This window comes from Anabrus simplex, chromosome 5, assembly GCF_040414725.1.
Source record: "Anabrus simplex isolate iqAnaSimp1 chromosome 5, ASM4041472v1, whole genome shotgun sequence".
NCBI lineage: Eukaryota > Metazoa > Arthropoda > Insecta > Orthoptera > Tettigoniidae > Anabrus > Anabrus simplex.
In genome coordinates, this window is record NC_090269.1 from 272,624,097 (window position 1) to 272,637,455 (window position 13,359).

A 13,359-nucleotide genomic window follows, 5' to 3' on the forward strand; every position below is an offset into this window, starting at 1 on the left:
TAACAGTAAATCTCTTCGATCTTACAAACACAATAACTGTTACGTTAAAAACATATGCGATACCAGTTCGGAGGTAGAGAGACAAAGCCTCGTATCCTACAGTGCTCTTCCTAGGCATGATTTTCCTTAAGACTGTCAGCACCTCCCAAACACAATGCAATCCATCAGAGCAATGTTCATTGTGTTCATTTTCCCATGCTGAAGTGTAAAGAAGAATGAACCTTAAAAACACTGTACTATTGGAGTGTGTAAATAAGTGATGCAAATATACTTTCCTACAGCGTGGCACGATAATGCTCATTTTCCTTCACGGATAACCATAGGAAAGTGAACACAACGGACTTTGTTCTGATGGACTACGTAGAAGACGTGACCAATGGCTAGGAAGGGCATTGTGAGATACGAGGTTTTGCCTTTTCCTTTAAGGAACAGATCTAAAACCGTTTACAAACATACATCTAAATATGATTTCTACACAATATAAAGAGTTCTCGCCTTTCTATTCAAAATGAAAGCAGAGGTTTCGCTTCTTCAACAAACTGAAGGTGTCTTCTTTCACTCCTCTTCAGCGGCTGAAAGGAGTGAAAATAAATTGGTTCCGGGCAGGAGTGAAGAGCAAAGATGTCATGTGGATAGAGAGCGAGCAGGTATTCTGAATGGAAAGGAACCTTCTATGTGTCAGTAAGAAAGCCATTTCCTGCCACGGAATTGCCACCTATTTCTTATCCCACAGCGTAGAACTCCTCTGTTGGCAATGTATTCCTGTTTCGAAAAGAGCTTGCTTACGAGTGAATGTATATATTCAAACATAGGAATTTGTTACGGTTACATCGATCGCTGTGGAAAGAGTGCATCAAATATGAGTTATGAGAAGGGCTTGGCTTCATTAACACAATTGAGTGAGTGTTTGGGGTAAGATTAAATGACTTATGTAGCCTAATATAATTATTCCTTTTCTCTTTGGTGCATGCGTCTATAGTTTCGGAACCGTACTTGGGTCAGCTTAGTTAGTTACTCATATTAGGGGCACCATAAATTGCCGGCGAATAAATATTTACTTTCATTCTCGAAAGGCGAGGATTTTCCTAAACTGTGGATGGCCAGTGCGCGAAACCTTCCACCTGCACAATATCTTAATTAGAATGTGCTCTTCTTTTAATATGCTAGTTATGAACCATGACTTAGATTTCTCCTTGTCCCTGTCAGAGTTCAATATTTGCCCGCTAAGTAATATCAGCAATTATAAATAAAAATGTATTTAAAAAAGCAACACAGTTTAAAAAGGAAATAGAATTAACTATACCTACTCATTCAGAGCCATCATAATAAATTTCAACAGTATGTAATCACTGGTGCATTATTTACTTTAAGTAATTAATTATGCACCTTATCTGTATTTAAACTGTACATATACAGAGTGTTTCAAAAAGGACTTTATAACTTTGACAGCTCATAGTTATTTATTCATTTTACTTACAGAAATGGTTTTCATGTCATCTTGACTGACAATAGATCAAGTTTTACCTAAACAGGTTGAATGTGACCTCCATCGGTCATGGGACACACACCCCATCTGAAGTCGATTTCTTGCCAAACTCGCTGCAGCATGTCAGGCGTGACTCGTTCAGTTGGGATGCAGATTCTACGTCTGAGTTGTGGTAGCGAAGCCGGTAAGGGTGGAACAAACACTGTATCCTTGACGAATCCCCACAAGAAAAAGTCAAGACGTGTCAGGTCTGGTGAGCGTGGGGGCCATGCAATTGGTGCACCTCGTCCAATCCACTTACCCGGAAAGCGTATATTCAGGAAATCCCAGACGTCGGAGAGGTAGTGTGGCGGTGTGCCACCTTGCATGAAGTGTATGCTGAGTTCTTGGTCATCAGCGTCAATCTGCGGGATTAAAAAGTTTTCCAGCATATCTAAGTACACTATTCCGTTCTTAGTTTTCACACTGAAGAAGAAAGGCTCGTAAACTTTGCTCTTGCTCAATGCACAAAACACGTTCAATTTTGGGCTATCACGTTCATGTACTAGCACTTTCACTGGATTTTCACTGCCCCAGATCCTACAGTTGTGTCTATTATCTTTACCACTTAAGTAAGAAGTTGCCTCATCGCTAAAGATAATATTTCCAATGAAATGTTCATCTTCCTCCAACCGATGTAACATGTCCACACAAAAGTCCTTACGAGCAACCTTATCAGTGTCTTTTAGTTGCTGTGCCATTGTGAACTTGTATGGTTTGAGATGTAACCGTTTTCTCAAAACACGCCAAATATTCGCATGTGCGACGCCCAGCTTTCGAGAAGCACGCCGTGTCGATTTTCGAGGACTGTGCTCAAAGTGTTGTCTCACTTGCTCTACGACATCGTCAGACGTACGTGGACGACCTGAGGATTTCTTATGGCTTACCGAACATCCAGCTTCAATAAAGCACTTATGCCACTCATAAATAGTAAGCCTACTGGGAGGATCTTTACCGTACTTTGTACGAAAATTACGTCGCACAGTTGTCGCCGACTTCGACTCTCCAAACCAAAACACACAGCGAGCGCGCTCGGGACCGGTGAAGGCAGCCATCTTTGCTGCAACTGCTGCTAGCGCTTGCAGTGGCGTGATTCTGTAAAAGCGTACCACGCGAGTCAAAACTTGAACTATTGTCAGTCAAGATGACACCAAAGCCATGCCTGTAACTGAAATTAATAAATAACTATGAGCTATCAAAGGTGTAAAGTCCTTTTTGAAACACCCTGTATATCTTCTATTTGTACATACATATTCTATAAGGTACATAGGTAAAAGTCCATAATTGTAAATCTAAAGTGTTATTTTTCCAAATTGTATTATTGTAATATTAACTATGTAATGTTTGTTGTAATTCGAGTACAACGCTCTAAGGGAATATGTAATAATAAATATAAATGTAATATTCATACTATTTCAAACAACAGGACTTTGAAAGAAAGTCATCTTCCGCGACGGACACATTTTGTGCGGTTGAGAGTAATATCAAAAAATTATCTTTAATATTAAATAATATAACAAGATACAGAAATAAACATATAAAAATTGTGGGGATAAGTACAATCGAGGAACGTTCTCTTAACTAACAACAGACAAGTATTTTGAAAGGTCTAGGCACTGAAGAGGGCATGAGCTGCTGACCGCTATAGAAACATAAAAATGCAACACATGAGACGACGGTATACAGTATCCCATTACAAGTTAGAAGGACCAGTTTACCTAGAAACCACAGTTCTACCTCGGTATGATGTCATCGGGTGATGCAATAGCGGCAATTCTTCATATCAACTGGCTAACAATTAGTGTAGTTCTGGGCTTCGGCAATATAGTACGTCGCGTGATATTCCGTTCGATTTGTCTCAGTGAAATATACAGTTATGCGTCAAAAAATAAAGAAGTAGTGAGCATCTGAGAGAATTATGGTGTGTAAAATTACGAAAAATAATTAACAAAATCCGCGAGGTATGTTCAACAAAAGACTTCAAAATTATCGAAAAGAGTCCAAAATAAACAATCTCAGGCGTCAAATGGCTTATCGAGAGTGTCTCAAGTTAAAGTAGCCTGGCATCTCGCATCGAATACAGGAATATCAACTCAGAATAATTACCTAATACCTCAATAGTAGAGACCGTTACTCCTACAAAGTCCTATTTGCATTGTTATAAACAAGAGCAATAATATAGCTGTGCTTAAATATCAATATCTGTAATATCTCCAACTTTAGATCGTTGTATGCTGTGGACTGGTGAAGGAGCATGAGGGAACAACCCAATCTGCTATACGCAATTCCCTTCTCGAAATAAACGGCCAGCCATCCACCGGTGAGGCTTATGACTCCTCTAACACATCTGAGAATATATAGATAGTTATAATAACAGAAGGTAACAGATAATAATGCTCCGTTTGATTCTATCAGATTGCTGAGTTAAGACGATCCTTTAGGTGCTCGATGGTTGATTTATTATTAGCTTTGCTGGAGAAATACCAAATGTGTCACCAGCGTTCCTATGCATGCCGGCATCGTACGACATGGAGTGAACTTTCATTTTACTGCCCTCCAAAGGGTGACGCTCGTTATTATTGTCATATCAACTATGTAATGTTTGCTGTAATTGAAGTACACCTCTGGTAAGGGCATATATAATAATAAATGTAAATATTATATTCAAACTATTTCAAACAAGAGGATTTTAAAAGAAAGTCATTTGCGACGGACACATTTTATGTGGTTTACAGTAATATCAAAAAATTGTAGAGTTAAACGGATCCTTTAGGTGATCGGCGGTTGATTTGTTATTAACTTTGTCTGAGAAATAACATACGTTTCCCCAGAGTTCCTATGCATGCCGACATCGTACAACATGGAGTAAACATATATTTTACTGCCCTCCAAAATGGTGGCGCCCTCTCTGGTGCACTATGGAAGATCTAGAGAGGGTTATACCCAATTGCCAAGACCTTACAAAATATCGGGTGATGCAATAGCGCCAATTCTTCGTACCAAGTGACTAACAATTAGTGTAGTTCTGGGTTTCGGCAATATACCACGTCGCGAGCTATTCCGTTTGATCTGTTTCAGCACATTAACTTTGGATGGTCTGGCGATCGTAATAAAAGTAGTGAGTGTGATGTCTTCCGTCGACCGTATTTAGGATGACGACACCACGAGGCAGTCAAAGCAGCTATCAACTGAGTGTGTAATCTTATTGAGATATTTTTCGTATCATACGGAATAGAAATCCGTGGTATTTATTTTAAAACGAGTTGATTGCTTACGTACTTTAATATTTAATTCCATGTGTTATAAGTGGAAATGTACATATAATTTCGTAGTGTAAAATAAATATATTAGTTGGATTTATTACAGTAGCAGCCTTACTACCTCACTTCTCTGTGCAGCTGTTTGTTGTAGAATTGGAAGCGTCCACAAATAAGGCTGCAAAAGACCTCATAATTTTTTACGTATTTGGATCCCAATACTGAAGCTTACATTTTAGGCTTCAGATTGCCTGTATCACTTGCATGGACTCTTTTTATTGGATCCGAACTTCAGGAATGAACGTAGAATATTGTAGAATTGTAAGTGTTCAGCTTCAAGGCTCACAAGTGATCTCATAATTCTGCACGTGGTTGGATCCTAGTACTGAGGCTTACATTTAAGGTCTCAGATTGCCTGTATCACTTTCATGGACTCTTTTCACTGGATCTCAGCCTCAGGAATGAACGTCCTAAGAGAGAATCTCGTGGTAAAGAAAATTTCAACCTGTGAACATCTGTTTGTCATGAGCGGCTAGAATGCTTGCACCGCCCTGATTTCAGGAGTGGAGCCAGGCTTATGAGGTCAATGCCAATAGAATATAAATACCATGTTGTTAAATAAATATCTTTCATCTCTTTCCTGAAATATGAAACGATCTTCCATATCATTTCGTAGTGTAAAATAAATCTAATAGTTAGAATTTCTATTTACAAGTTGCTTTACGTCTCACCGACACAGTTAGGTATTGTGGCACGATGAGACAGGAGAGCACTATAAATGAGAAGGAAGTGGCCGTGGCGTTAATTAAGGTACATCCCCAGCATTTGCCTGGTGTGAATATGGGAAACCACGGAACACCATTTCTACCGACAGTGAGGTTCAAATTCACTATCTCCCGAATACTAGATACTGGTCGCGCCTAAGTGACTGCAGCTATCGAGCTCCGTCTATTAGTTAGACTTGTAACAGAAGTAACCTTTCGATTTCACTTCTCTGTGCAATTGTTTGTTCTAGAATTGGAAGTCATGCATCGTTCGAAACGACCTTTAGTCGTGCGTGTGGAAATGATTTCTTCAGCTATAATTGTTCCTTAGTGCAAACTCGTAAATGTTTAAAAATCCTAGCCACTGTCGGCAGGTGTTTCTTTTTGTAATTTTCCACTTTTACACCAGGCATATGCTGGGACTGCACCTTAATTAGGTCCACGGCTGCTTCCTTCCTACTCCTAGCCCTTTTCTGTCACATCGTCCCCATAAGACCTATGTGTGCCGGTGCGTCGTAAAGCAATTTGTTAAATAAAAGTACCGGTAAATAAAATAAAATAAAATAAAATAAAATAAAATAAAATAAAATAAAATAAAATAAAATAAAATAAAAATCTTAACTATCATTATACCAGTGTTCGTTCTTAAAGTGTAATTTCATATCTGCCCTTACTTGTAATATTCCGAATGAGTTAGTTCGAGATCATCTGGAAAATATTTTTCCATTTTTTCAGTCATCTTGATTTACTTTCTGATTGTTTGGGCATGTCAGCATAGTATACAAATAATAGTAATTCCAATAATAATGAAATATAGCATCACGCCTTAAATGCAGTAATAATTATAATGATATAGTTATGAAAGTTGGGTGTTAATCTTGAATGATATTTGCTGGTGATGTCAGTTAATGTGTTTAGTTGTATCCTCGGTTTAGATTTTGATTGTTGTTGGAATATACAGGATCTCACTTATAAACACAAACCGAACGCATGGACACACAGCCACGGTGTAACACACATCGAGTTCATCCCAAATTAACATCTATAAACAGACTACTCATACGAGATGCCACTTTTCAATAAATATCTATTATTACTATTATTATTACGATTATCACTAACATCTATATTTATTATTCTTCTACTCATTATCCAAACAGCCCAGGTGAGGATCGCTAAAGCGAAACCGGTACTGGCATCTAATCTAAACTACTGCTCAATTTGGTGATTGTACTCTGCGCTATAACTGTCTCAGCCCAACTTACGTCGTTGCTTATATGAAATATTACCTTCTAGATTATGCTGGAAAAGCCATCCTTCATACTGAGGGACTTCGCAAACACCATTTGAATTTCCTGCACGCCAATAGCGATAATTTTGACTGTTCATGCGACTATTAAGATGAAACCAGGCCTCATACGAGAAGAACACAAGCTGTGGGTCGAATAAACGATCATTCAATGATGCAAGATACCACTCACAATAGCTCACTCTTCTGGCTGGATCAGAAGGGTTTAAACAATGAACCCGTGTATACCTGTACGGTTTGATATATAAGAGCTTTGTGTGCAGAAGAAAACATATGATAGGGTATCGCATTAATGGATTCGTAGAAGTATTTACTATACGCTCAGCTTAATTCAGGATGTTATTGAAAGAAAGCCTACATATGCTAGATGATATGAATTATATTTGCACATACTCGAGTCACCTTGCTAACTTGCTCTTGCAATAAAATTTATGCTTGTGAGCATTATTGGGATTTCATGATAAAGTTAGACTTAACAAGTGACATACTATTAATCCAGTCACAGATTAACTTGCAGTTGCATTTACATAGGACTGTATTTATAGGGTCCTTGATACAATCGACATGAATTTCGTCCTAACTCCAAATAAAAATTATGATGGTAATAATAATTAAGATACATAATTCGCGTAAAATAACATGTAAATAGGGCGTGCCGCGTGTGTTTGATATTTATTGTGTGATATTTTGCCGTTCCTCTGTGCATCGTTGAATTTATTGTTTATTGAATTTTTGCCAATGCCATTGCCAGCAGTGGCTGGTTGTGGATTCTCCGTTCTATCGCAAATGTGTCTGTATTCCAGTCTTGAACAAATTATATTTCAGAAATGAAGAACATTATACGTTTTAATTTGTTGCTGGATATCAGACTGTTGTAAATAATTCATTCTCTTACGATCGTCACATATTTTTGGAAAATTAACGTAAGTTTAAATATTAAATGTAACTTAATACCATTTCAGTCCATCGAACACACTAGTTCAAAACATAATATATAACACTATAACGGACCTGTAAAATCATTGAACAAAGAATGACATGTTTCGTTCTACAACAACATCGTCAGATTCCATCAAATCATTTAAAATCATGCGCATATAACCTATCTATATAAATAAAGTTGTAGGGGTTCCGATGTCTTTAATTTCGTTTGTTTTGTCAGTTTTTCGGATATTTATCCCTTTTCGGTATCTCAAGATTTATAAGTGGTTTTTAGTTTTCGTGTCTGTTTGTCCGTTTGTCTGTTTGTTCCACCATCAAAGTGAAACGGATTGATGGATCTCAACCAAACTTCATATCTAGATATCTAACTCAATTACAGATGGCCTAGGTATCACTGAAGAGGCGTACTAGTGAAATGAGGAGTGAGGTAGCTTCCCGTTGCTTTCCTCTTTGATCCAGAAATGGCAGTTACATAACAGTCCGCCAAGCCCACCGAAATGCATGCACCAATCGACCCTATGAGCAACATTTTCACACCATTCATATTTTCAGCGAGTTTCACACTCTTTATGAAGTGACCGACAGACCGACAACGAACCTACCTGTTACCATGGCAACGTCCTTGGGCGCTTGTCAGCAGGGAAGTAATGAAATGTCATTTTCGTCATCATTCCTGTAAAATCGATTTTTCCTTGGGTAGAAGGCGACAGAGACGTCAAGTTGCCATTCTGCGGGATATTTTCGGAATACCTATGGAAGTTACAATCGCCCTCGAATAGCACTAAGGGGGGCTGATAATATATGAACATTAGCACGGGGTGTCGCCTGTTATTTCGCATCGTAAGTTGTTTTCTGGCATTTGCTGTAACTTTTACTGTAGCCCGTTTATCTTCTACTTTTGTTTTCCGCTTTATTCTTTATTCTTAAATAATATCATTGTAAGTCAGCTTCTTATCTGTTTACCTAAGAATACCTACATCTAAATTTCTCCTCCGTTACCACCTCCTATATCCGTACCTCATATCATCATAATTTAGTGAGGAACATTTCATTTTCCAATACATCGACATTTTATTTACATATGTGTCCTATCCGACTGTCCTAAGTTTAATCCTATTTTCTATTAATTTAAACTTTCCTAACTGTATTACTTCCTTCTCTAATTACTGCGTGTCTAAGCGAGTGCTAAACCAGAAACCTGGACACTCAAATTTCAGCTGTTCAAATGTATAACTGTTTGACCCCGGAAAATATCGAAATATGGAGGCAATTTCAATGAAGGTGCAGGCATTTGTTTCGATGTAATTGGTGGCTAAACGGTAAATCGTATCACAAAACAGATAGAAAAATTGCACTTCAAACTGGAGATATCTATAACTTCGGTCCTATTACATTTTGTCGTAAAATAGAGCTACATTTCTCAACTTTAATTTAATTTTGTATATGTTATATGTTATCGTTTAACAAACTTATCGGAAAGATAGAATCATCAAATTCTGTATGAAAGGTGACACGATCAGTGACCGTAAGTTACCCAAATTTTATGATTCCAGTTGTCACATGAGCTTCTGAAAAATGAAATAATTTGTAAAAACTCTATCCAAATTTCACCCTGTTCAATGTTTGTAACTCAATCTAACCCATAAATATAGAAGATGCGAGAAAATATAATCGGAACAATCACGTAGAACACAAAAAGTGGCGTCTGATGGTTGAATCCGTTTGTCGGTATGACTTACCGTTTAAAAGCAGTAAATCTCGAAATGAAATTTTGCACTTATAAACGTGCCCATGCTTTTATAAAGTTGTAGGGGATCCGCTGTCCGTAATTTCGTTTGTTTTGTCTATTTTTCAGATATTCATCAGTCTTAGGTCAACTCAAGCCCGTGGCATTTAGCTTTTGTGTCTGTTTGTCTGTTTGTCCCACCATGACGGCGAAACGGCTGGATGGACCTCGAACATACTTCATATGATTTAAAAATCACTGAATAGACTGGGGGGTTTATAGGCAAAGCAGAATATTTTTGTTCCATTTTCACTATTAATTTTCTGTAAAATTTGTGGACTACATGTGAAACGTTCATTCATTTCAAAGCACTTTTGTTATGTATATAATTTCGTTTACGCATCTAGTGACGGAGAAAATTACCATTTTCTGCGGGTTTCCTGCTCTGCATTTAGCGACTGACAGACCGACAATGAACCTACCGGTTTCCATAGCAACGTCTTTCGCTGCTTGCAAGCCGGTTGTGAAAAATGCCATTTTCGTGATCATTCCTGTAAACTCGTGGTTCCTCCTTGGGTGGGAGGCGAGAGAAACATCAAGCTGTCATTCGGAGGAATATTTGCGGAATGCCTTTGGAGGTTACAATCGTCCTCTTATAGCACTAGGGGGGCAGTTATTATTTGAACAGGAACGCTTAGTGTGGCCCATTATTTCATCATTTATGTCATTTTATGGCATTTGCTATAATGTTTACTGTATTTCTGTTCTGCTGTTTTCCACTTTTAGTCATTGCCTCTGCCTTGCCTCTTAATGATCAAGTAATAACAGCATAAGTAATCTTCTTATCTGTTTATCTAACAATCCTTGCACCTCAATGGCTCCTCTCTCACCGCTTTCTTAAGTTCGTAACTCATATCATCACAATTTAGTGAAAGACATTTCAATCTTCCAATACATCCACTTGAAAGTTACGTATATGTCCTATCCAGTTGCCCGCTCTTATTATCCTACCTTAAATTAATGCCAACTTTTTAAACTGTGTTACATCTATATAAATAAAATTGTTTCTGTTTGTCTGTTTGTCTGTCTGTTTGTCTGTTCCACCATCACTTCGAAACGGCTGGATAGATCTCAACCAAACTTCATATTTAGAGTATACTGACCCCGGGGAAGGTTTCGATATGCATATCATTTTAAAATCTTTGAAAAGACGGGGGTTTTATAGGAAAAACGGTTTTCCTCCATTTTCTCTTATACTATTATAGGCAAAATATCGAATTTGTCGTATAAGGACGAGACAAAGCTCAATTTAATCCTCTTGACGCAAAGAACAAAACTCGGTAAGCCCTACGGGCCCGAAAACCATGTTTTAAGGCCCTAAAACCAACCGTTACGGAGATATTGGCACCACACTACCCCTGCTCTAGGAATCGGATAAAGAAATGAACTGCCGTAACCATGGCAACGTCAGCTCCAGGATTCTAGAGCAGTGAGATTATGCATGTACGTTTGGGCATAGCTGTCAACCAAAATAGGTACAAATAAGACTTAATATCTGGGAAAAAAATATACTGTTGTGTAAGGCACTCATAGGACTCCTTTGGGCGGGGATGGAAAGGGGGTGAAGAACGAGTGTAAAAATCTTACTATATATAGAAATGGAAGTGTGTGTGTAAATGACACATCTCCAACTAAACCACCGGAGCAATTTCAACCAAACTTGGTACACGTATCACTTACTATCGGGAGACGAGCACTGTGGGGGTTAAGCCATCCCTAGCGCCCTTAAGGGAGAGGGTCAGGGGGGGTAGTTAAAATAATAATCGAGAATAGTGTCGAATTCATAGTTTTCGGGGTCGCTGAGTTGAAAAGTAATACTCTATAATTTTTTAAAGTCCAGCCCCCCTTTTTTTTTGCTAGGGGCTTTACGTCGCACCGACACAGATAGGTCTTATGGCGACGATGGGATAGGAAAGGCCTAGGAGTTGGAAGGAAGCGGCCGTGGCCTAATTAATGTACAGCCCCAGCATTTGCCTGGTGTGAAAATGGGAAACCACGGAAAACCATCTTCAGTGCTGCCGATAGTGGGATTCGAACCTACTATCTCCAGGATGCAAGCTCACAGCCGCGCCTCTACGCCTCTACGCCTCTACGCGCACGGCCAACTCGCCCGGTAGAGCCCCCTTTTAGGTGGGGAGCAAAGGGTGGGGGTGAGATATAGAAATAATAAAAAATAAACAGTTTCGAATCCATAGATAGTAGGTTCGAACCCCACTGTCGGCAGCTCTGAAAATGGTTTTCCGTGGTTTCCCATTTTCACACCAGGCAAATGCTGGGGCTGTACCTTAATTAAGGCCACGGCCGATTCCTTCCAACTCCTATCCCTTCCCTGTCCCATCGTCGCCATAAGACCTATCTGTGTCGGTGCGACGTAAAGCAACTAGCAAAATAAAAAGAATAAAAATGTTTGTTTGTTCCACCATCACGTCGAAAGGGCTGGATAGATCTCAACCAAACTTCATATTTAGAGTATACTCACCCCGGGGAAGGTTTCGATATGCATATCATTTTAAAATCTTTGAAAAGACGGGGGTCTATAGGAAAACCACAACGGTCTTCCTCCATTTTCTCTTATACTATTGATTTTCTGCAAACTCTGTGGACCGTATGTGAAAGGTCTCTTCATCACAAACAACTTTCGTTGTGTTCATAATTTACCTTACTCTTCAAATGACGGAGAAATTTACTATTTTCTGCCGATACCATGCTCGGCATTGAGGGACCGACAGAGCGATAACGAATATATGGGTTACCATGGCAACGTCTCTGACTGCTTGCCAGCAGGGAAGTAACGTATTGTCATTTTCCTCATCATTCCTTTAAATTCGTGGTTGTTCCTTGGGTAGAAAGCAAGAGAGTCGTCAATCGGCCATTCTGCGGGATATTGGCGGAATATCATTGGAGGTTATAACCGTCCTCGAATAGCATAAGTAATAACACAAATATTCATCTTCTTATCTGATTACCTAAGAATCCCTGCGCCTAAATTTCTCTCCGATTACCGCTTTCTTATATCCATAACTCACTCCGGCATAATTTATTGAGGAGCATTTGATTTTCCAATACATTCACTTGGTATTTATATATTTGTCGTCATCCGGATGTCCTCTGTTATAATCTATTTTCTATTAATTTCAACTTACTAAACTGTATTACTTTCTTCCTTAATTACCACGTATGTATGCGAGTGCTAATCCCGAATGCTGTACACTCTTTCCTTTGAGGAAATATTCTAAGCTATGCAAATGTATAACTTCTGGCCCAGGAAAATTCCGAAATATGGATGCAATTTTAACGGCGGTGCAGACCTTCGTTTCGGGGTAATTGGTGGCTAATCAGTAAGTCGTATCAAAAGTCACAAAGCAAATTGCGTTTCATTTTGGAGAGATCTACAACTTTTGTCCTGTGACTTTTCGTCGTATTTCTATCCCTAATACATTAAACACAAGTTGATTTTGTACTTTTACACGTATATGTTATCATTTGGCACACTTATAGGAAAGGTAGAATCATGACATTCGGCACGCACATTGACATGACCATTGGCAATGTTATAGCCAAATTTTATGATTCTAGCTGTCACATGAGAATCAAAAATATAAAGTAGCATTCAAAAACTGTACAAGATTTCACCCCATTCAATGACTCTAACTCAATCTAACCCATAAATAAAGGAGATACGAGAAGATGTCATAGGACCAACCATGTAGAGCACTGAAAGGGGCGTCTGATGGTGAAGTCCGTTTGTAGATACGTCGTACAGTTGCAAAGCAGTA